This window comes from Nelumbo nucifera, chromosome 1 (genome assembly GCF_055504915.1).
Source record: "Nelumbo nucifera cultivar China Antique chromosome 1, China Antique-T2T, whole genome shotgun sequence".
Taxonomy (NCBI): domain Eukaryota; kingdom Viridiplantae; phylum Streptophyta; class Magnoliopsida; order Proteales; family Nelumbonaceae; genus Nelumbo; species Nelumbo nucifera.
This window is the reverse complement of record NC_142649.1, coordinates 100,169,467-100,193,575: the sequence shown is the minus strand read 5'-3', so window position 1 is coordinate 100,193,575 and position 24,109 is coordinate 100,169,467. Positions and strand designations below refer to the sequence as shown.

The following is a 24,109-nucleotide window of genomic DNA, read 5'->3' as shown; positions in this document are numbered from 1 at the left end:
CTTCGGCTTGTCTCCATAGTACAAGTACGCCAGCTCAACATCCGCCTTCACGAACAACTCTTCTTTCGGGTCCACCACCGCCTTGTGCAGGATGGGCCACGCCTTCACCAATGCATCCTGGTTGTGCTACGGAATGTTCGCGGCATACCTAAACACTCTATCTTTTCACCATCCCAATTTAAAATTCGAGAAAATTTGCCCTATTTGGAGTGGAGCACGATAGGGCCTTAGTTTTATAGGGAAAATTGTCATCCCTACAATACTAATAATTTTCTATAACTAATTAACTTATAGTAAAATAAAATACAATGTTTTATGATAATTTCTAAAAATTATTGAAATTATTGTTGAGTGACCAACTCCCTAACCCGACCAGATCAGTTTGGCTAGCCAAACAATCCAACCAAACTGAATTTCCTAGTCAACACTCATAATTTCAACTAATATAATAGTCCAACCTCTAACAAATAACAATAGTTTAAACTTCAATAATTATTGAAAAATTATAGTGAAAATACATAATTGCTGAAAATATATTTATAACGAAAATACAATAAATAACTAATAAAAAGCTTTAACACCTATAAGTTTAATCTACTTCCACTATTTCAATAATATTCATTTTTTCATTTATTTATATTTTATATTCTTATTAAAGTTACTAAAGAATTTTGTTATTTAATCTATTTTTTGTTTTTTAAATAATGTTTAAAATATGATTTAGTATTCAATTTTTTATATTGAAAACATTTAAAAATAGTATATAAAACATAAATAATTATTAAAAATTAGTATATAAAACATAAATAATACCCTGCCCCACCCCGAACAGGGCAAATTTTCTCGAATCTTAAATAGGATGGGGAAGAGACAAGGTGGGGATGGGGAAAATATTTTTATTCCAAATTAGGGATGGGTAAGAGACGGGATTTGCATATAATTCCCCAAACCCGATGGTAAATTAGTAAAATATCAGTAGAATTAATATTGACTTTTAAAATATCTCTAAGTTTTTCCTCATATTCTTATAATCCTAGGATCTCACAATTCCGTTTATAAAATACCCCCAAATTGTCAAAATCAAATTCCTAAAATACACCAAATTCCTATAATCCTATTTATAAAATATCCACAAATTAGATTATTTTTAGGTGGTTGCCTCGGGGTAGACCTATTCATGGGCCGGGTCGGGCTCGGGCCGGGCTTTCACTCTGTATTAACAGATTTTTCTAAGGCCCGAGCCCAGCCCTCATAAAAAGCCCGAAGCCCGGGCCTGGGCCCGAGCCCGAAATTTAGCCCATACTATTACTACTGCTGAAGCGGCTGAATAGAGAGAGAGGGAGAAAGAGAGAGAGAGAGAGAGAGAGATTATAAAGAAAAGAATAAAAATGTATATATTAAATTATAAATATATATTATTTATATATTTTATATAATATATAAAATACATATTATATATTTTATAAAATATATATTGTTGAGTCGGGCCAGGCAGGGCTTTTTTGACAAATCTCGAACCCGGCCCGAAACACAGTTAGGCTTACTATGTTAGGCCCGAGGTTAGGCCCGTGGACCTAATTACATGACCCAGCCCGACCGGGGTGCAAGCCGGGCCGGGCTGGGCCATCAAGCTACCCGACCCATGAACAGGTCTACCTCGGGGTGGGGAAAATTTGGGGATTCCCTATCCTTGACGACTCGCCACCAGGGACGAAGCGGGGATGGGGTAGAGTGTCTTAACTATGGGGGCGAGGGACCGGGAGGAGTGCCACATCTTGTGCATCACATGGGCCCTACTAGTTATAATTACTTTTGTGCTTTTGATATTTTTTTTAAAGCATAACATAATTTCGTTATTTAATATATTTTTTGTTTTTGAAATAATATATAAGATATGATTTAGTTATTAATATTATTTAATTATTAAATAATACCATTATTTAACATTTTAAAATATTAATTATTTATTAAATTTAATAATCCATGAAATTATAGTTTATACTATTATTACATAATTTTGTTATTAATTTTGTAAAATATAAAATTATTATTAATTCAAAAGTTATGAAATCTATTATAATTATTCTTCTACTCTTAAGAATTTGTTTTTAAAATTTATTACATAATTTCGTAATTTTAACTATTTAAGATTTAGTTATGTTAAATATTTCATTATTTAAATATTTAAATAATATCTAAAATATTTAATATTTTTGTTATTTAAATTTTATATCTTTAAATTTATTATGTAATTGTAAATATTTTGTTACATAATTATTTAGATGTTTTTAATATTTTGTTATTTAAATAATTTTTTATTTATATTTTTTAAACATTATTTAGTTATTAAATTGAATAATCCATAAAATTATAATTTTTATTGTTATTACAAATTTTCTTATGAATTTCATAAAAATATAAAACTATTAATAATATGAATATTATTAAATCTATTATAATTATTTTTTGTGTTTTTATCAAATATTTTAAAGTTATTAGCATAATTTCACTATACTATTTAAATTGTTAAATGTTTTAATTGAAACTTTCTTTAGATGGATATAAATGAAAAGTGGGAGAAAGGATAAATAGGAATTAGAGATAATTTAGAAGATAAATAGAAATTAGGGAGAGATGGAGATAATTTAAGAGAAAGTAGGGAATAGTTAGTTTCCTAATAAGAATAAGTGGAAAAAAAAGAGAGATAAGTCATGTTAAGTGGCAACTCCTAGTGCTTCTAGAGGAAATCTTGCACCCCCTCTAGAATTGCGTTGTTTGGAAAAACCCTCCAAAAGTAGGCATATGACGCTGTCAGCAAAGAGCACACGGATTCTTTAGTAAAAGGCAAAAAGAATAGTTCACTCTGTGCTCACCGCATGGTTGCGTGTTGTGAATCAATTTTGATTGGAATTTTATATGTGCTTATTTATTGGAAAATTTACTACTGTTTTGATGTGAGTTTCTATCCAATAGCTCAATACCCAATAATGAATACAAAAACCATATCAACAATGTTCACTTCCTATTGTAACTCCGAGAGAAATCCAACACAACACTTGGTGAAGTTTGGCTTTCCTATCATGATTCCCAAGTGAAAGTGCAGGAATCAATACCAAAACAGATCCACTAGCCACCACATATAAGATAATCAGTCTTTTACAGAAATACATGACACCAAATCAATTTTGTTTTTTCTTTTTTAATAAAAGACTAGTAAAAAGCCCATACAGTGGATAAAAAGAATAATTATAATTCGTTTTTAATTATTTTTAAAACCAAGTATTTGACAATTACTCCATTATTTTTCAATTAGTGGAGTATGTAGACTTTAAATGCAAAATAATTTGGTTTGGTTGTTATTGGACTCCACATCGTGTGTTGTGTGTAAGAGAGAGAGAGAGAGAGAGAGAAAATAAGCACACATACCTGTAATCTATACAAATAATCTCCAAAATACTATTGTTCTACCAAAAATAAGAAAAAAGAACAAAGAACCATCCCTTATAATGTTCAATGTCATAACTCAAGAAGAAGTGGTTTAAACAAAAAAAAATTGTAATTTTAAAATTTGAGACAAGCAATGAAATTAAAAGAAGCGGGACTTAAGAATTCCAAATGACCTAGCCTTTTGACACACAAGACCCTCTGAACATATTTTGCTTCAAGCGACTTCCAAACCCAATATATATATCACAATAACGGCGAGAAGCCTTTGCCCAGAAGAAGACCCACTTAGCTACAATTGGTTCATGAGGAAACCTTGATCTTTCACCATCGTCAAGTCCATCTCAGCCCCCATGATCCTCATTGCCAAATCTATGAAAATCACTCAAAGAAAATTATAAATTATAAATTGGATAGACAACTTTACAAATAGAAAAATGAAATTTTTAAAATTAAAAAAAATTAAGTACTTACATCATAGGATTATGAGCTTATCATCAACTTTAAGGACTTTAATGGCTACAATAAAAATTATTTAAATATATAAGATTATAACACAAAGGGAATTATTTATAGAACAAACTTACCTCTTTTACTAATTCATTAAATAACCATTTAATCTCGGCATCTTCTACCCCCTTCATTTTCTTTTTTTGGAATCAAAAAGATTGTCTCGATCAATCCACTAGGAAATCAAACAAAGTTGATTGTTAATTTGAGAATGACCCTTGCCATTAAGAATTTGACAACATTGAAAATGTTTTGGGTATCAAAGCATGTATCCCATGTTAAATTGTCTTAGTTTTGTTGGTAAGCCTCTGATTTTCGTCCAAAAAAGAATTGGAGAACACTTAACATTTGATCTATCACAAATGTCCAAAACATGCAGTGGTTTGTGTCGAGTGTCCAAACCATGCATCAATTTTTATTTTCGTTTTTATATGCACACTCTTTCTTATTGTTATATACTCAATATAACTTCGCATTGAAGGGTAAAATGGGTAAGAAAATCAAGGTGTTTGATGAAAATGAGAATGGCCATTCTCATTTTTATTAATGGTCATAGAAAAACAATTCTTAGGTTATGCTATTAATGTTTTTTAACAAATTTAAGGGCCATTCAATAACTAAAATAGTATAATGTATAAACTAAATTCCTTCTCCTATATCGAGTGATGTTGATTATTCTAATATGGGGTTTGCTAGGTCTGATGAGTGTTAAATGCCATGAAATGTGCAAAAGTTTCATAAAAAGAGTACAGAAGTATGGGAAGACTAGCTTTTCTCAAGATTTCCCTTATGAAACAATTGTGCCTACCAGTGTTTCAAAAAAATGACCAGGAACTGGAACCATTATGACCATTGGTCTGGGTTGATGGTTCGATCGTCTAGTTCTAAAAAATTTAAAAACAATAATTAAAATAAAAGAGGTCAAAAACTATTTGAACAGGTTGAACGGGTCGATAGTTTGACCTCCTTGGTCAATGGGTCATTAACCAATTCAACGGTTTTTGGTCAGGGGCCGGGTTTGGGGTAAAACGGAATTGGTTGCCTAAATGGTTCCCAGGCCAAACGGCTTGACCACCTGAGTCAACAACAGTTCGAAAACATTGGTGCCTACAATGATCCAATGGATGGATACGACTATCTTATTCAGTCAGCTTGGTAATCAAAAGCTTGAATTGTAACATGGTAATCTAATGGTTAAGGCAAAGAATGATGCCTATTTCCAATGCTTCATCAATCTCATTCTTTCTATTTTTTTACATCAATGACAATGGCAATGATTGAGAAATGTATTCACGGTGTCATTCTAACCATGATCTGATTGTGCCAAACCATTGATTTATAGTGAAGTGATTACTTTTTGAGGCTTTTCTTGATAATTGTTTTTGTTTTCTTGGTATGAAAATGTCCACCTAGCAATCATCAAACATTATGGGACCGGCTACATGAATCATGTTTTTCCATTCCGTTTTATTTGATGTCATATTCATTATTACATTATTGGTGCTTAAATCATTTCTAACTATATCCAATGTATTTTGAATATGGGAGTGAGCATTTATACTAAGATTCTATATATGCTTCCAAGAGAGCCTAAGAGATAAAATCCTTTAAATAATTGTTTCCAATTTCTGATAGGAAGAAAAAGAGGAAAACATGAGAGGTGGTGTAGCCAGGTAGATCTTAAACATTTATTGTGGTATCATTATCTATCAACCTATCTGTCAAAAAAAATTATATCATTAGAGAACACCAGGTACCTTTTCTTTTCCTTCATTTTCTGGTTGTGTTGATGGTATGGTTTCTTGTTTTGTTTTCTTACACAGTACACTAAAACTGTAAGGATCTTCGAGCACCTCTCCATGTATGACATTTCCCATTATTGGCAATTGGCGGTTGTGTCCTCTTCAGTTAAACAGGTGGTGAGGTGACATCGGAATACACCTAATCCAAATTACATGTGACATTAGATTACACCATGGCCTGACAGAGTCAGCTTCAAGGAGCATGATTGAAATTTTGGACGTATGGGGCTGTGCCAGTGATTGATTGCAATGTAAAACGGGTGAGGCCAGATCAAGATCAGTTTAGGTTTAGGGCAATGTAGATACTTGAGTTAACTGTTAACCCAACTCAGCTTAGACCACTCTTCCCAAGCCTAGGCCACAGTGGGTTTTATGAGTTCATGCTAACCTGAAATTAACACACCCATGATGGAGATGATAACTGATAAGATGGATGAGTGGTAAAACAAGAAATGATAAAATAAAAACAAGAAGATATAAATAATGCATAGAAAAGGACCTTGATTGGGCCCAAAATGTGACAAGATACAGAAAACTAATTTAGAACAATGATCACATGGATCAGGAATAATAAAAGGCGAGATGCTAACTTGCTGTAAATTGAACAGCCAAAAAGACAAAGGAAAGACCAAAAACTGCAATTGCATTATCCACCTAAACAATGAAAAAACCAAGATGTTCGTGGAAGCAAGGCATTTTTCATGTTCTTGGATTCAATTAAGGAATGTTATGAGGCTATAGTGATTGCTAAGTTTTTGTCTTTGATGTACAGTTACATGAAGAAAATTCGCATGGTATGATTGATACTACGATTCCCTTGATAACTTGCACTATGATGCATACAGAGGAGCTTTGCAAAAGGGAAAACTTGGTTCGGCAAAGGAAGTTGGTTTACCTATTTGATGACGATGAAGCTTAGACGACGAGTGGTTGCCACCGGCTTCAAGACTTTTGAGTTCGAAACAAAGTTGACTGAATCAGAGAGGAGCAGGAGAGCTTGGATGAGAGTTACAGGAAGAGGTGAACTGAACTGGAAAGTCTCTCCAAGAGATGAGAAGGAATCCCGAAAAGCTCCGGTTGGGCATTCCGGAGGAGGAGAAAAGCTCCGGTTGGGCAATCTTCCAGGAGGCCTTAACCGTTCTTGATCTTGATCTTTCTACCTCTGCAGGCGAGGAAGAGCAGAGTGGTGGTATCTGGAGGCTTCGCCCACATTTCTATAGTCCATCAAACTGGTCCGTTCGGTTCTTGGAAACGTTCGTTTGTATAAAGACTGAAGACCTAGGGTTGGCATTCCGGAGGAGGAGAAAAGCTCCGGTTGGGCAATCTTCCAGGAGGCCTTAACCGTTCTTGATCTTGATCTTTCTACCTCTGCAGGCGGGGAAGAGCAGAGTGGTGGTATCTGGAAGCTTCGCCCACATTTCTATAGTCCATCAAACTGGTCCGTTCGGTTCTTGGAAACGTTCGTTTGCATAAAGACTGAAGACCTAGGGTTGGGCATTCCGGAGGAGGAGAAAAAGCTCCGGTTGGGCAATCTTCCAGGAGGCCTTAACCGTTCTTGATCTTGATCTTTCTACCTCTGCAGGCGGGGAAGAGCAGAGTGGTGGTATCTGGAGGCTTCGCCCACATTTCTATAGTCCATCAAACTGGTCCGTTCGGTTCTTGGAAACGTTCGTTTGCATAAAGACTGAAGACCTAGATATCTTAGATTGGAAGAGAAAATCTTTTCGAATCTAAACGAACATGATCAAATCTTATATGACCGTTGGCCGTTGCAATGGAAATGCGCGCTAACCCAATTCCGGGTGATGGTAATTATAACGGTTCGGATTTCGGGTATTCCGACCCACACCTGTTTCCGCATCCAATCCTTTCCCTTTTTGTAGTTTTATACTTTTACTAAATGAATCTGATTCCGATTTTGGGTATTCCGGCCATACCCATTTCCACATCCAATCCTTTCCCAATTTGTAGTTTTATTAAATATTGTTTTATCATTTATTTCAGTAAATCAAATAATTAAAATTAATCTCCCTCAAATAAATTAGGTCTCAATTTATTAAATGAAACTGATTCCGATTTTGGGTATTCCGGCCCATACCCATTTCCACATCCAATCCTTTCCCAATTTTTAGTTTTATTAAATATTGTTTTATCATTTATTTCATTAAATCAAATAATTAAAAATAATCTCCCTCAAATAAATTTGGTCTCAAATAATTTCCATTATTCAATAATGTTCAAAAAATAATAATAATGGAAAAGCTGTAATAATAATAATAATAATAATAATAATAATAATAATAATTTCCATTACGTATTAATTACAATATTGTAATTATTGCATAATGGAAAATTATTAATATTAGATTACAATAAAATTATTGCAATGCTTATTATTATTAGTGTTACGATAATTATTACACTAAAACTACCTCATTATTTAATAAATTGTTATTAAATAATTATTCACATAATATTTTACCATACTTATTAAATAACTATAACTATTTGATAATTATTAAATCCATTGTTTTAAATAGTGGATTCGAGAATATATTGAAAACTATTTCACAATATAGTTAAATTATTAAATTATTCAATAATTATTTTTGAAATTATTTACATAATAGTCAATTAGTCCATCTTTACTATTAAAAAATAATTACTAAATAATCAGTTAGAAAATAATTATTTACAAAAAATTTTACCTCAATATTTAATAATTATTAAAACCATTATTTAAATAATAGATTACGGAATATACTGAAAATTATTTCAAAATATATTTAAATTATTAAATTTCAATTTCATGGAAGAAATTATTAAATTATAATAAATTAATTTTCAGAAAATTAATTTCCCCAACTTATAAAATTTTAATTTCTTAAATAAATTATTTAATTATTTATAAATATTTCAGAAATTATTTACATTATAGTCCATCTTTATTGTTTAATTACTTACATAATATTTTACCTCACTTAATTAATAATTATTGAAAATTATTTAAGAAATTATTTGAGTTATTAACTTTTAATTTCTTGGAATTAATTATTAATTTAGAAAAAATAAATTTTCAGGAAATTAATTTCCCAAGTTCTAAAATTGTAATTTCTTGGGGTAAATTATTTAATTACTTAATAATTATTTCAGAAACTATACATAATAGTTCATCTTTATTGTTTAAAAAAATAATTATTAAATAAAAAATTATTTACATAATATTTTACCTCACTTATTCAGTAATTATTTATTCAACAATTACAGGAAATTATTTTATAATTATTAAATCCATTATTTAAATAATGGATTCAGGAACATATTGTAAATTATTTCAGAATATATTTAAATAATTAAATTTTAATTTCTTGGAAATTATTAAATTGGAATAAATTTGCTTTCATAAAATTAATTTCCCCTAATTATAAAATTTTTATTTCTTGGAATAAGTTTTTTAATTATTTAAAAATATTTCGAAAATTATTTGCATAATAGTTCATCTTTTTTGTTTATAAATGATTATTAAATAATCATTTCATAAATAATTATAAAATAATTATTTGCACAATATTTTGCCTCACTCATTTAATAATTATTTATTAAATAAGTATTAAAAGTTATTTTATAAGTATTAAATACATTATTTAAATCATGTATTAGTCAATATATTGAAAACATTTCAAAATATATATTAAATTTTAATTTCTTCAAAGAAACTATCACTTTGCCTTGACAAATTCCATCCATTGCATTGGTCCCACTAGTGTGATATATGCCTTAGAAAACACATAAACCACCTCAAAAATAAGTGGGGATGGTTGTCCATTGGGTTTCTTGCGGATAAGGGCAACTTTTTGCCCTTAATATCAATAAAAAGTAATATTTTTATATAATAATTAAAATAGGGTAATTTTTTTTGGAAAAATATCAAGAAAGGGCATTGTTGTTCGTCTTCCTCTATTCTGTATTCATGCGAATGGATCATAAGATTCCAACCAAGTTATAACTAGAAATGCTCTTCACGTCCCAGAAAGTTATAACTATAAATCCCTTTTACACCTTCTCGGACATGGGGATGCTTCTGTAGTATCATCCGCAGGCAATCTCCGGCGCTTCTGCCCACATCCACTAGGCGCTCCACCCCTTTGAACTCATCGTAGCTCTCCAATATTGCCTTCATGAACAACATGGCCTTCTGCATTAGTTCGTTCATCTCCGGCTTGTCTCCGTAGTACAAGTATGCCAACTCAACATCCGCCTTCACGAACGATTCTTCTTTTGGGTCCACCACCGCCTCGTGCAGGATGAGCCACGCCTTCACCAATGCATCCTGGTTGTGCTGCGGAATGTACGCGGCATACCTAACCACTCTATCTTTTCACCATCCCAATTTAAAATTCAAGAAAACTTGCCCTGTTTGGAGTGGGGCAGGGTAGGGCCTTAGTTTTATAGGGAAAATTGTCACCCCTACAATACTAATAATTTTCTATAACTAATTAACTAATAGTAAAATAAATTACAATGTTTTATGATAATTTCTAAAAATTATTGAAATTATTGTTGAGTGACCAACTCCCTAACCCGACCAGATCAGTTTGGCTAGCCAAACAATCCAACCGAACTGAATTTCCTAGTCAACACTCACAATTTCAACTAAATTAATAGTCCAATCTATAACAAATAACAATATTTTAAACTTCAATAATTATTGAAAAATTATAGCAAAAATACATAATTGCTGAAAATATATTTATAACGAAAATACTATAAATAACTAATAAAAAGCTTTAACACCTATAAGTTTAATCTACTTCCACTATTTCAATAATATTCATTTTGTCATTTATTTATATTTTATATTCTTATTAAACTTACTACATAATTTCGTTATTTAATCTATTTTTTGTTTTTTAAAATATGATTCAGTATTCAATTTTTTGTATTGAAAACATTTAAAAATAGTATATAAAACATAAATAATTATTAAAATTTAGTATATAAAACATAAATAATACCCTGCCCCACCCCGAACAGGGCAAATTTTCCCGAATCTTAAATAGGATGGGGAAGAGACATGGTGGGAATGGGGAAAAATATTTTTACTCCAAATTAGGGATGGAGAAGGGACGGGATTTGCATATAATTCCCCAAACCCGATGGTAAATTAGTAAAATATCAGTAGAATTAATATTGACTTTTAAAACATCTCTAAGTTTTTCCTCATATTCTTATAATCCTAGAATCTCACAATTCCATTTATAAAATACCCCCAAATTGTCAAAATCAAATTCCTAAAATACACCAAATTCCTATAATCCTATTTATAAAATATCCACAAATTAGATTATTTTTAGGTGGTTGCCTCGGGGTAGACCTGTTCATGGGCTGGGCCAAGCCGGTCTCGGGCCAGGCTTTCACTCTGTATTAACAGATTTTTCTAAGGCCCGAGCTCGAGCCTGGCCTGACCATCGGGCCTAAAACTTGGACCCGAGCCTGGCCCTCATAAAAAGTCGGAAGCCCAAGCCTGGGGCCGAGCCCGAAATTTAGCCCATACTGTTACTACTACTGAAGCGGCTGAATAGAGAGAGAGAGAGAGATAGAGAGAAATTATAAAGAAAATAATAAAAAATGTATATATTAAATTATAAATATATATTTCAATAAATATTATATTATTTATATGTTTTATATAATATATAAAATACATATATATATTTTATAAAATATATAATGCTGAGTCGGGCCGGGCCGGGCTTTTTTGACAAATCCCGAGCCCGGCCCAAAACACAGTCAGGCTTACTATGTTAGGCCAGAGGTCAGGCCCGCGGCCCTAATTACATGACCCAGCCCGACCGGGGTGCGAGCCAGGCCGGGCCGAGCCATCAGGCTACCCGACCCATGAACAGGTCTACCTCGGGGTGGGGAAAATTTGGGGATTCCCTATCCTCGATGACTTGCCACCAAGGACGAAGCGGGGATGGGGTAGAGTGTCTTAACTATGGGGGTGAGGGACAGGGAGGAGTGCCACATCTCGTGCATCACATGGACCCTACTAGTTATAATTACCTTTCTACTTTTGATATTTTTTAAAGTATAACATAAGTTTGTTATTTAATATATTTTTTGTTTTTGAAATAATATATGAGATATGATTTAGTTATTAATATTATTTAATTATTAAATAATACCATTATTTAACATTTTAAAATATTAATTATTTATTAAATTTAATAATCCATGAAATTATAATTTATACTATTATTACATAATTTTGTTATTAATTTTGTAAAATATAAAATTATTATTAATTCAAAATTTATGAAATCTATTATAATTCTTATTCTACTCTTAAGAAAATTTTTTACAATTTATTACATAATTTCGTAATTTTAACTATTTAGAATTTAGTTATGTTAAATATTTCATTATTTAAATATTTAAATAATATCTAAAATATTTAATATTTTTGTTATTTAAATTTTATATATTTAAAGTTTTTATGTAATTGTAAATATTTTGTTACATAATTATTTAGATGTTTTTAATATTTTGTTATTTAAATAATTTTTTATTTATATTTTTTAAACATTATTTAGTTATTAAATTGAATAATCCATAAAATTATAATTTGTATTGTTATTACAAATTTTCTTATGAATTTCATAAAAATATAAAACTATTAATAATACGAATATTATTAAACCTATGATAATTGTTTTTTGTGCTTTTAAAAAATATTTTAAAGTTATTAACATAATTTCATTATAATATTTAAATAATTGTTAAATGTTTTAATTGAAACTTTCTTTAGATGGATATAAATGAAAAGTGGGAGAGATGATAAATAGGAATTAGAGATAATTTAGAAGATAAATAGAAATTAGGGAGAGATGGAGATAATTTAAGAGAAAGTAGGGAATAGTTAGTTTCCTAATAAGAATAAGTGGAAAAAAAGGAGATAAGCCATGTTATGTGGCAACTCCTAGTGCTTCTAGAGGAAATCTTCCACCCCCTCTAGAATTGTGCGGTTTGGAGAAAACCCTCCAAAAGTAGGCATATGACGCTGTCAGCGAAAAGCACACGGATTCTTTAGTAAAATGCGAAAAGAATAGTTCACTCTGTGCTTACCGCATGATTGCGTGTTGTGAATCAATTTTGATTGGAATTTTATATGTGCTTATTTATTGGAAAGTTTGCTATTGTTTTGATGTGGGACGCTATCCAATAGCTCCATACCCAATAATGAATACCAAAACCATATCAACAATATTCACTTCCTATTGTAACTCCAAGAGAAATCCAACACAACACTTGGTGAAGTTTGGCTTTCCTATCATGATTCCCAAGTGAAAGGGCGGGAATCAATACCAAAATGGGTCCACTAACCACCACACATATAAGATAATCAGTCTTTTACAGAAATACATGACACCAAATCAATTTTGTTTTTTCTTTTTTAATAAAAGACTAGTAAAAAGCCCATGCAATGCACAGGGTAAAAAGAATAATTATAATTCATTTTTAATTATTTTTAAAACCAAGTATTTGACAATTACTCCATTATTTTTCAATTAGTGCAGTATGTAAACTTTAAATGCAAAATAATTTGGTTTGGTTGTTATTGGACTCCACATCGTGTGTGTGTGTGTATACAAATAATCTCCAAAATACTATTGTTCTACCAAAAAACAAGAAAAAAGAATAAAGAACCATCCCTTATAATGTTCAATGTCATAACTCAAGAAGAAGTGGTTTAAACAAAAAAAAAAATTGTAATTTTAAAGTTTGAGACAAGCAATGAAATTAAAAAAAGCGGGACTTAAGAATTCCAAATGACCTAGCCTTTTGACACCCAAGACCCTCTGAACATATTTTGCTTCAAGCGACTTCCAAACCCAGTATATATATCACAATAACGGCGAGAAGCCTTTGCCCAGAAGAAGACCCACTTAGCTACGATTGGTTCATGAGAAACCTTGATCTTTCACCATCGTCAAGTCAATCTCAACCCCCATGATCCTCATTGCCAAATCTATGAAAATCACTCAAAGAAAATTATAAATTATAAATTGGATAGACAACTTTACAAATAGAAAAATGAAATTTTTAAAATTAAAAAAAAAAGTTCTTACATCATAGGATTATGAGCTTATCATCAATTTTAAGGACTTTAGATGGCTACACTGAAAATTATTTAAATATATAAGATGATAACACAAAGGGAATTGATTTATAGAACAAACTTACCTCTTTTATTAATTGATTAAATAACCATTTAATCCTGGCATCTTCTACCCCCTTCATTTTCTTTTTTTTGGAATAAAAAAGATTGTCTCAATCAATCCACTAGGAAAGCCAAAGATTACTAAAAAAAGAAAGAACCAAAGAACAAAATACGAATCTCCAATTAGTAAATCAAACAACGTTGATTGTTAACTTGAGAATGACCTTTGCCATTAAGAATTTGACAACATTGAAAATGTTTGGGTATCAAAGCATGTATCCCATGTTAAATTGTGTTAGTTTTGTTGGTAAGCCTCTTATTTTCGTCCAGAAAAGAATTGGAGAACACTTAACATTTGATCTATCACAAATGTCCAAAACATGCAGTGGTTTGTGTCGAGTGTCCAAACCATGCATTAATTTTTATTTTCGTTTTTATATGCACACTCTTTCTTATTGTTATATACTCAATATAACTTCGCACTTGAAGGGTAAAATGGGTAAGAAAATCAAGGTGTTTGATGAAAATGAGAATGACCATTCTCATTTTTATTAATGGTCATAGAAAAACAATTCTTAGGTTATGCTATTAATGTTTTTTAACAAATTTAAATGCCATTCAATAACTAAAACAACACAATGTATAAACTAAATTCCTTTTCCTATATCAAGTGATGTTGATTATTCTAATATGGAGTTTGCAAGGTCTGATGAGTGTGAAATGCCATGAGAAGTGAAAAAGTTTCATAAAAAGAGTACAAAAGTATGGGAAGACTGGCTTTTCTCGAGATTGCCCTTATTAAACAATTGTGCCTACTAGTGTTTTAAAAAAAATGACCAGGAATTGGAACCGTTATGACGATTGGTCTGGGTTGATGGTTCGATCGTCCGGTTCTAAAAAATTAAAAACAATAATTAAAATAAAATAGGTCAAAAACTATTAGAACAGGTTGAACGGGTCGATAGTTTGACCGCCTGGGTCAATGGGTCATTAACCAATTCAACGTTTTTTGGTTAGGGGCCGGGTTTGGGGTATAACGGAATTGGTTGCCTAAATGGTTCCCAGGCCAAACGGCTTGACCACTTGAGTCAACTACAGTTCGAAAACATTGGTGCCTACAATGATCCAATGGATGGATACGGCTATATTCAGTCAGCTTGGTAATCAAAAGCTTGAATTGTAACATGGTAATCTAATGGTTAAGGCAATGAATGATGCCTATTTCCGATGCTTCATCAATCTCATTCTTTCTATTTTTTTACATCAATGACAATAATGGCAATGATTGAGAAATATATTTATGGTGTCATTATAACCATACATGAATCCTGTTTTTCCATTCCGTTCTATTTGATGTCATATTCATTATTACATTATTGGTGCTTAAATCATTTCTTACTATATCTATCCATTTTCTTTTTGGTCTATATCATTTCTTAACTCATTCAACTTGCAAAAATCACTTCCTTAAGTGGGCAATGGTAGATTGCTTTTCACTTAGGAAGCTTGCTTGCCAAGTTATACAACTAATATAGACTGCATGCAAAGATACACAATATCATTTTGCATAACGTGTGCCATACTGAGTTATATTATAGCTCATCCAGACTGCAGGCATAGGAAACAAGTGTGTCTGATTGAAGTCAAGCTTGTCTTGTTTTTGATTGCATTCTTCCTTTTTATAGTTATTGTTGAGTTTTTATACAAGTGGTATCTTATTGTATCTATTCATTCAAAACAACATTTGGTATAACATGTACAAGTGCCATTTCCTAATGTTGGTCCTAGCTATCCTAGTTTCGGTATAGGTGGAATGTGTGCAAACCTAACCTAATTTTCATTTCTTAATGTTAGTTCTCGCTATCCATCAATTCAGTTAGAGGCTTTACCATTGCACTGAACAATGTCCCTTCTTCTAGATAACATGTTTCCTTCTTAAAAAATAGGGAAAATTCCACATTAGTACCCTAAACTATTGGGGTAGTGTCAAGTTAGTACCCAAACTTTCAAATGTGTCACTACAGTACCTAAACTTACAAAAAGTGCCAGTTTTTTGTTGAAAATGTCAAAACTACCCTTCAAAAGAAGACATTGTTCATTGTCTTCTACCTTGAGACTGAATTGGTTATCTTCAATGAAAAAGAGAGAAAAAACATGAAATATGATAGAGGGAAACAATAACTGAAAGGCGCCAAGTGCGATTGAGCTCACCAAGGAGGAGAAGGCGTCAATTAGGTTGATTGAGAGGTCGACGTGATGGAGTGCACGTCCTTCTCGATATTAATCTGCACCAGTTGATGAGTGAGATCGGTCTATGTGTCATGTTGATTTTTCCAGGCTTCTTGTATTTGAGCTCTTTACTTGGTGACTAACTCGGTGTTTGTGTTGCGCAATTTCTGAGATGGCTAGCAGCGAGGAGGTAGATCGCCGTATGAGGGCTACAACAGAGAGAGCGTGGTCTAGAAGGGCCATGGGCACACAACCCTGGGTTGTTGAGCTGCAGTTGAGATCTATGGAGCGCACACATCGACAGCCGAAGAGGTCGAGGTAGATAGAAGAAGTGGTGGTGGTCGACCTGGAAGAGGGTGCTCCGGCTGATCACCCCTCGCCGCCGAGGGAGAGTGTGCCAGAGAGCGATGCTGCGGACGTCGATGTGCCGCAATGGAGGGTTCGATCCATGGGCTCGAAACGGAGGGCGTTCCTGAGGAGCTTGCTCGGGGTCTGATGACGCCCTTCATCAAACAGGAGGTCTCCGACATGACGAGCAGCTCCTTGGAGAGTGTTGCTCTGCGGCAGGCCGTGACGGTAAGTCTTCTTATTTCCTCGATCGCTTTACTTCGGTTGATTATTTCCTCTGTTGTACCGACAATTCTTTTTCTTGCAGAATGTTTGCTAGGTCGTTGGCCTGGTTGACCACCTTTGGACATTGCGATGCCTTTACAAGGAGCAGGAGGCTAAGGCTGAGGCTGAGCAGTTGAGGTCTCGGGTTGCCGTACTTGAGGCCAAGAATTCCAGACCAAGGCACGAAATCGATGACTAGAACGATATTGTTCGCAAGCTAAAGGGTCGCGTCACCAAGCTGAAGGAGGCATGGGATGCCCTGAGGAAGGAGGTCGAGGAGAAGGTTGCCCGAGCAGAGGAAGAAGGGGTCACCAAGTACAAGGCCTTGGAGGCCCACCAGTTTGAACTAGACGATTGGTCTTCTCGTTCCTGAAAGGAGGGGGTTCGACCTTTGCCGAAAGAGGATTGTGCACTGACTTCTTGATGTTGTCGAAGTCGTAGAGGGTCTGGATCCATACGATACCCCTATGCCTGGCGAGGAGGGCAGTGTTACTTAGGTTCCTGAGCAGGCCGAGGAGCGTCCGACCGAGAGCTAAAATGTCTGTCCATTGCTGTTGTCGTCCCGTTCTGCTCTCTTTGTGTTGTCTTTTTTTTTTGTTGATGTACATGGCTCGGTATGCCGAGCCTTTTTTACCTACAAAGACTTATTACATGTAAAGACTTCGAGTTGGCCGAGGTGCTTTTGAGCTCTCGTCGTGTTAGGGATGCTTGGTGGCGCCTGGTCTTAGGGAGCCTCATGCTCTTTTTGGACAAGCTGTGTTCCTCAGCTAGCTTTGCTCTGATGGTTCGTCAACTCGGTGTGTGGAGTTCGATGGCCGCCCTTTTTCCTTAGGAGGCGGGGGCATCGTTTCCATTTCGGGCTTCGACCGTTTCAAGTCGGTCGAGTCTGCTGGTCAAGTTAGTAATGAAAGATGGGTGGTCGGGCCGATCAGTTGAGAGAAACATGTTGGTTCGAGCAGGGGCAAAGTAACAATATGAAGACTAAAGAGTCAAATGTCCTTTACCTTGAGTGGGGGTTACCTATGTATAACCGAGAATCCGTGTCCTATTTGGATGAAGCTTTCGGGGTTGTTGGGTTGAGGTTGTTCGTTAAGATCTTCGAGATAAGTCCTAATCCCCGGCGGAACTGTCCTCCTTATCCATACGAGGTTCTCCTTTCTTGGTTGCACTTATCCATGTTAAGTGATTCCCACATGACCAAAGTGATAAAACGGCTACAGAAGTGACATGTGGCACCCGGGCCAGCTAAAACATAACCCAAACAATTCCCCTCTGCTCTATTATGTTCCTTATGCATTTTTTCTTTCCTTTTTTGAACAACTTGTTAAGAAAAGAATTCAGAGAAAATCTCATACTACGCCACTAGTAGGCCTCTCATGGATGATCTCCCCCAGGAAATTGGAGCAGTCGGTAAATAAACTTCTGTCCCCTGATTTGATTTTTCCATCTGTCCCAAATTTATGTTAGTGTTTATTACGTGTGAAGACTAGTGAAGGCAAAACTCATCCCTATCAACGCGACAAGGCGAAATGGTCGGTCATCAGTCATGAGTCATGACACCACAGCGACTGAGCGAAGTGGTCACAGACTCACAGCAGGTCCAAACTCGGGTGAATCCAATTTTCATTAATGGTCAACTGATTTAGGGGGCGTTCGGTAACTGGAATGAAAATCCCTCGTCATTGCAGCCACGCCAAAATGTTGTGTTCTGGGACGAGCCCCACCCCTTTGCGATTCGGTGCTTCTCTCACTGTGATTCTGTGCTTCTCTAACACCAGCATATGCTGAAACGGTTCTTCTTTTCATTGCCATTGTTCTCTCACGCCAGCATATGTTGAAACGGCTTTCTTCTCATTGCCATTGTTCTCCATCGAAGAAATCCTCTTCCTGCTGGCTCTCAGGTAAGCTATTATTTATTTGTTTTCTTTCAGATCTGTGGATGGAAAGAGACTCATCTACGATTTCCTGTAGTTCAGTAGTAAGGACTTATCGTTGCTTCTCCACCTCCACCGAAGAAACTTTCAACTGTGTTCTGGTATGTAAATCTTCTATTCTTTTTTATTTTTATATACTTTCTCGTGTGTTTTTACCATCCATTGCTTTTTTGGAGTTTCCAGTAGATCTGCATTTTTGGTATTCCGTATGTGTTTGAGAATGATCTACATTTGCATTAATCACTACTCGCATCAAATGGTTGTGTTCAGCTGATGATCAGATGCCCTTCTTTCATCAATTCCATATACATACGTACTTGCTCTACTGTAAAATTAAGAGAGTAGTATATATACATGTATTTTAATTTGCTTTTGTTTTTTAACTGGATAGGAAGAGGATGAATAATGACACAATAGTAACACTAGCCAAAGCAAATCATTATTTATATATACATGTATTTTGTCCATTCTAGAGTAGAGAGTCGAGTAATCCAGCAAATTACAGGAAACAAGTAGAAACAAGCAACAACAAATTAATTACAAAGTAATGAAGGTGAAGACAAACAAAAGCTAGAGGGCCATTTGGCAAGTCTTTTCGGGAAGATCTTCTGATTGCTCTGACAGTCAAAAGATGCATTGAGCTTTTGCATAAAGATCTGAGCAGTCCAAAGCTAGTTTGGCTACCACGCGTCTTTCCCTGCGTCTTTAAGTTTCTTTCTGCGCAAATAAAGCGAGAAAGAGAGGAATCCAAACAACAAAGATAGGAATCCAAAACAACAAAGAGTGGAATCCAAAACCAATCAAAATGAGAAATGAAAACTGCACTGTGATTTAGCCGCTTAGATGATTTGAAGTTTACCTGGTGGTGGTTGGGCTCCAGTACATTTACTTGGTAGAAATTTTGAGTGCCAAAATAATTGAGTATTTTTGGCTTGACAAGTTGTGTATTTTAGGCTTTTTTCTTATACAAGCGTAAGGGCCCCTGCGATTGGACTTGCATTCATTACTACTTAAAAAAACAGTTTCTTGAAAATTATTAATATGTGGTCTTTAAAGTGAGATATAAAGAGACCATGATGTCATGGTTCCTTAAAAGGTGCACCATAAAAAAGAAAAAGAAAGTTCATTAACATTTATGAAATTGACAATAGAAAAAGGGTGTAGTATCTCATGGGAAATGTCAATTTTGATGACATTATCAGTTCAGTTGGTTAGGTTCTAGCAGGCATGCATGAGCAAACCTTGGTGGATTGTGAACTTCAAATTCACTAATTCAAACATGACAAGGTAAGCCTAGGTGGGTTGTGAACTAATCAAAATTATTAATACATTAATTTACATCAAATCCGAATCCCATGAAACTTCAATGGAAAAAATACAATGAATAAAGCAAAAACATAATCAAATAGAAATTACAAATTTACTAGGAGCCAAAAGAAAGTAGATCTAGCAAGCTCACCAAGGATTTTGCACCAGGACACCACAAAGTTGGAAATCACAACTCCAAGGGTTAAAATTACATACTGGAATATAAGGAAAATAAAAATAAAGAGACCAATTTTGGGGAGTGAAAAATGAGATCCTAACTTGGTAGGATAGATTGAATTAGTGGTGGATAACAATGAAAAGGATAGAATTTCAATTACTATGCATCTCAAGTAGAACTTCAAGGAAAAAACCATACAAGTAAGGAAAATAAAAATAATGAGACCAATTTTGGGTAGTGAAAAATGAGATCCTAACTTGGTAGGATAGATTGGATTAGTGGTGGATAACAATGAAAAGGATAGAATTTCAATTACTATGCATCTCAAGTAGAACTTCAAGGAAAAACCATACAAGTACAAACAATGGGAAACAATAAATAGACAACATTTCTTCTTGAATGCAGTTTTATTTCAGTTCTTACAAAGAGAAGGTTATATGAAGGGTTTTGAACGTTTTATGTGTAACAGCCCTAGATTTCAGTCTTCTTAGTGAATTTCCTTTGTCCTCCACTCTTTTTTCTTTTTTTGATCAGCAGAGATCCCCTTCCTCTCCTCTTCTTGCCCTATAAACACACAAACCCATGATAAGGAAAATTCTTTATGTTAGCATTTTAATTTTTTAATGTATATGAGAGAGAGAGAGGGGGAGGGGGAAATTCATATTCATTCTCTTAACAGAAGGAAAAACAATTGGAACAAATTCAATTGATTAATAATTAACTAATAAAAAGTTGGAATCAGCATAAATTCTAGAAATTTCCTTGATTGTTTGTATAAATCTTTGTCTTTCTACAAATTTTTATCATTTCTGTGCTTTTCAAGAAAGTCACCATGAAAAGGTTTAAGCATTTTTTTATTACTTATCCCGAAAAATAATATGAATGAACCATCCACATCAATAACTTAGGTTTAAGGAAATTCTGGGTACTAAAGTTTCCTACAGACCTATCTACTTTTGTTGATAGATATCTCAGAAATGATGAAGAATATAAAGAATTTTGGAAAAATTCTTCCATGTCTTTCAAAATTGGCCAATATAAATTCAGGTAACAAAACCTATAAATAAAAAAAAACTGGTTCAAATCGAAGCAAAAAATCATGAGAACTTTATATTAAATAGTAGAAACTAATGGAACCTGAGAAATATACATGAAGGTCGATGAAGAAGTTAGAACAATTGGAATTGCATGCATCTGTTAAATGTTGGGGTATGCGAAAAAGGGCTTTAGATAAGATTAAAGGGTAAAGATCTAAAGATGCATTTTCATGGAGAGAGAGAGAGAGAGGGAGAGAGATAGTGGTGAAGAGACAGAAAAGAGAAGTTGATGAGTCTACCAAGTAAATCTTATTAATTTAGATGAGCTTCCAATTGAAGAAAGCAGGATATAAGAAAATAAGTGTAGGGTTTTCCAGTGCCTCATTTGCCAACTCTAAACCTAACTAAGATGCAATAGTTATTAAGGGAAATCCCAGTTGACTTAGTACTATGGTTTTAACCGTGACAACTCGTGGGGTGGGGGAGCTTCTCATTCTATGAACATAGGCATCAATGTTAAGTTCTTCCATTTTATTTATTAACATAAACCCTGACAACAGCAATTTCATCTCTCCCTGTCTCCCATTAAATGGACTTAGAAACTACAAATTTGAGACAAGAAAACCTTTCCTAAAATCAAAGCCTCAAAAACCACCTTCCTTAGAAGAAACAAAATATGCAATTGACTTGTATATTTTGTTTGCCTCTATGAGAGCCAGAGCTGCATCAGAATACCCAAAAAGGAAATTAGATATTTTATTTGAGGAACATGATCAACATACTATGTGATCATCTTCACGTAGATGGAGGCTCCCATGCTTTATACCCAAGATACCCAAATACCTATCCATGCCTAGCATAGAGGTATCAGATGCAATACTTGTTGGATACAATGCCAGATACTGCATGGATACTTTAGCTACAAATTCATGACATAATCATATCACATGGTATATACATATCAATGTCCAGGATATCCCCATTTCCCATATCTGTGTCCATGTTCATGTCTATATCTGCATCATAGTTTTATATGTTAAGTGATACAACATACTGAATTCATTTGAATTTCTATCATTGAAAACAAGATGGATTCTACATCTTTTCATGATAAAATATATATGATAATTTTTCTGGAAGACACAAGTCTTTGAAGAGAATTCTAGCCAAGTAGGCTTCTGAGGTAAAATTGTGTCCCCTAGTCTGCAGTAAAAGCATTTAACTCAACAATCATGAATCATATCTGAACCACTAGTCTTTACCTAATTACAATTCATATCAATATCAGTTAAAAAAAGGCGATAAACTAAATTTTGGATAGGAACGAATAGAGAGATGGAGGATTGATGGGAATTTACAAATAGAGAAGTGATAAGTTTTTCTTTACCCATTTATTTAATCGTGTAGCAGATGATGGCATGTGGTGAAGCCCTTTATCTGATGTTCTATCTAGAAATATTGAACCAAAAATTTGTTTTTTTTCTCCATTCTTAGTCATAATCATAGATGTGTGACCCAAAATCTTACTAGGTTTATCCATACAAATAATCATTTTCTACATTTCCTTGTCCATATCTTAGATCCCTAATACACCTATAACTATACTTGGAATTCTATATCCGATGATAGAAAGCTAATGAGAGAAAGAAGGCAGGATAAGAAAAAGGAAGACTCAAAACTCTAGTTGCAGTTAACAGCTATTTTTATTCTAGAACTGTAAATGCATATGCTGTATTGTTGTTTGGTAGAAGACAAGCTATTTTATGGGATTATAAGAGAAGGAATGAACTGGTGTATCACAATAGCACAAATATATCTCAGATCAACTGGCTGTAAATGATCTATCTGTAATAATGAGCTGTGCTCCAGAACCTTAAATGCATTATGTTGTCCAGTACAATGGAGAATATGAAGTACTTTCCGAGATTTTAAGAGACACAATAGACTCTGAAGTAACACAACTGCCTAAAAACATCTTGTATCAACTGGTAGTAAATGGTCCTGTCTAGGATTGACTTAGATCCATAATTGGAGGAAAAAGGAAATAAGAAAACATCTTTCCTTAATTTTTCTTAGTTTTTCATTCTAAGCTGAGGGCATTGCAGTTAACTTTTGCAGACATAAATTCCATGTTAAATTTGCATCTTCAGCCTACTTCTGGATTTTGAAGGTATTCTTATGCTCAGTGTGAAGGCTAATCAGATGAGAAATTTGAGGTAACTATTTGCATAAAGCTAAGCTAAACTTTAGAAAATAATAGTCCCTGGTTGTTCTCCTTAACATGTTGAAATCAGGCAACCTCGGTTGTTATGTGTTTGGTTAGCATTTATGTATGGTCAGTCATTACCAAAGGTTTCTGTTTAGGGAGCATGAGAAGCAGAGGAAATGACTCACTTGAAATGGAACATATGGGGAGATTGGAATGCACAGGCTGGTAGGGAGCATAAGAAGCAGAGAAGATGAATCACTTGAAATGGAACATATGGGGAGCTTGGAATGCACAGGCTGGCACCCAAAATCAAATTCTAATAGAGCACTAAAGAAACTCAGTCCATTATGCAGCAAAACCCCACAATGTAACCTCTGATTTATGCTTCTAAGTTATCTTTTTATGCTTCCTTAAAGGAAAAAGAAAAGGTTTCCAACTTAAAATATTGTAACGTGTGATTCAAACTAGTGTTTCACTAGTGGTCTTTTGTTGCTTTTTGGAACCCCCAAACATGTTATTTGTCTCAAACTACCTATCTTACTCAGACTGCTTTTCATGAAGATGACAGTTTGTTGAGGTGGAAGGGTCTGGTTTGTGCCACAGACCTGGGTCCTTCGCTTGT

At 33.9% G+C, this 24,109-nt stretch overlaps 2 long non-coding RNA genes, 1 other non-coding gene and 2 pseudogenes across 6 annotated transcripts in view; 1 reads left to right on the top strand and 4 right to left on the bottom strand.

Moving 5' to 3' along the window:
* Window positions 1–2,769: 2,769 nt before the first annotated feature.
* LOC148803622 (U5 spliceosomal RNA) lies at window positions 2,770–2,883 on the bottom strand. Its single transcript, XR_016081496.1, has one exon. It is a non-coding gene; the product is annotated as a U5 spliceosomal RNA (small nuclear RNA).
* A 590-nt stretch (window positions 2,884–3,473) lies between these two features.
* On the bottom strand, window positions 3,474–7,720 carry LOC148803621 (uncharacterized). The gene is made up of 3 exons (XR_016081300.1): window positions 6,652–7,720; window positions 3,919–5,895; window positions 3,474–3,816 (listed from the first exon to the last, which is right to left on the bottom strand). It is a non-coding gene; the product is annotated as an uncharacterized LOC148803621 (long non-coding RNA).
* Window positions 7,721–9,762: 2,042 nt separating this feature from the next.
* LOC148803620 (nicotinate N-methyltransferase 1 pseudogene) lies at window positions 9,763–12,889 on the bottom strand (annotated as a pseudogene).
* Window positions 12,782–12,893, bottom strand: LOC148803619 (U5 spliceosomal RNA; annotated as a pseudogene).
* A 5,215-nt stretch (window positions 12,894–18,108) lies between these two features.
* The window catches only part of LOC148803618 (uncharacterized), a 45,392-nt gene continuing 39,391 nt past the window's right edge, over window positions 18,109–24,109 (top strand). The window contains exons 1-3 of one of the 4 annotated variants that reach the window (XR_016077595.1): window positions 18,109–18,231; window positions 18,307–18,722; window positions 18,798–18,856. This is a non-coding gene — a long non-coding RNA (uncharacterized LOC148803618). Of the gene's footprint in view, window positions 18,723–18,797; window positions 18,857–24,109 lie in introns of all 4 variants that reach the window. The other 3 variants (XR_016077597.1, XR_016077596.1, XR_016077594.1) reach the window with 3 other exon arrangements.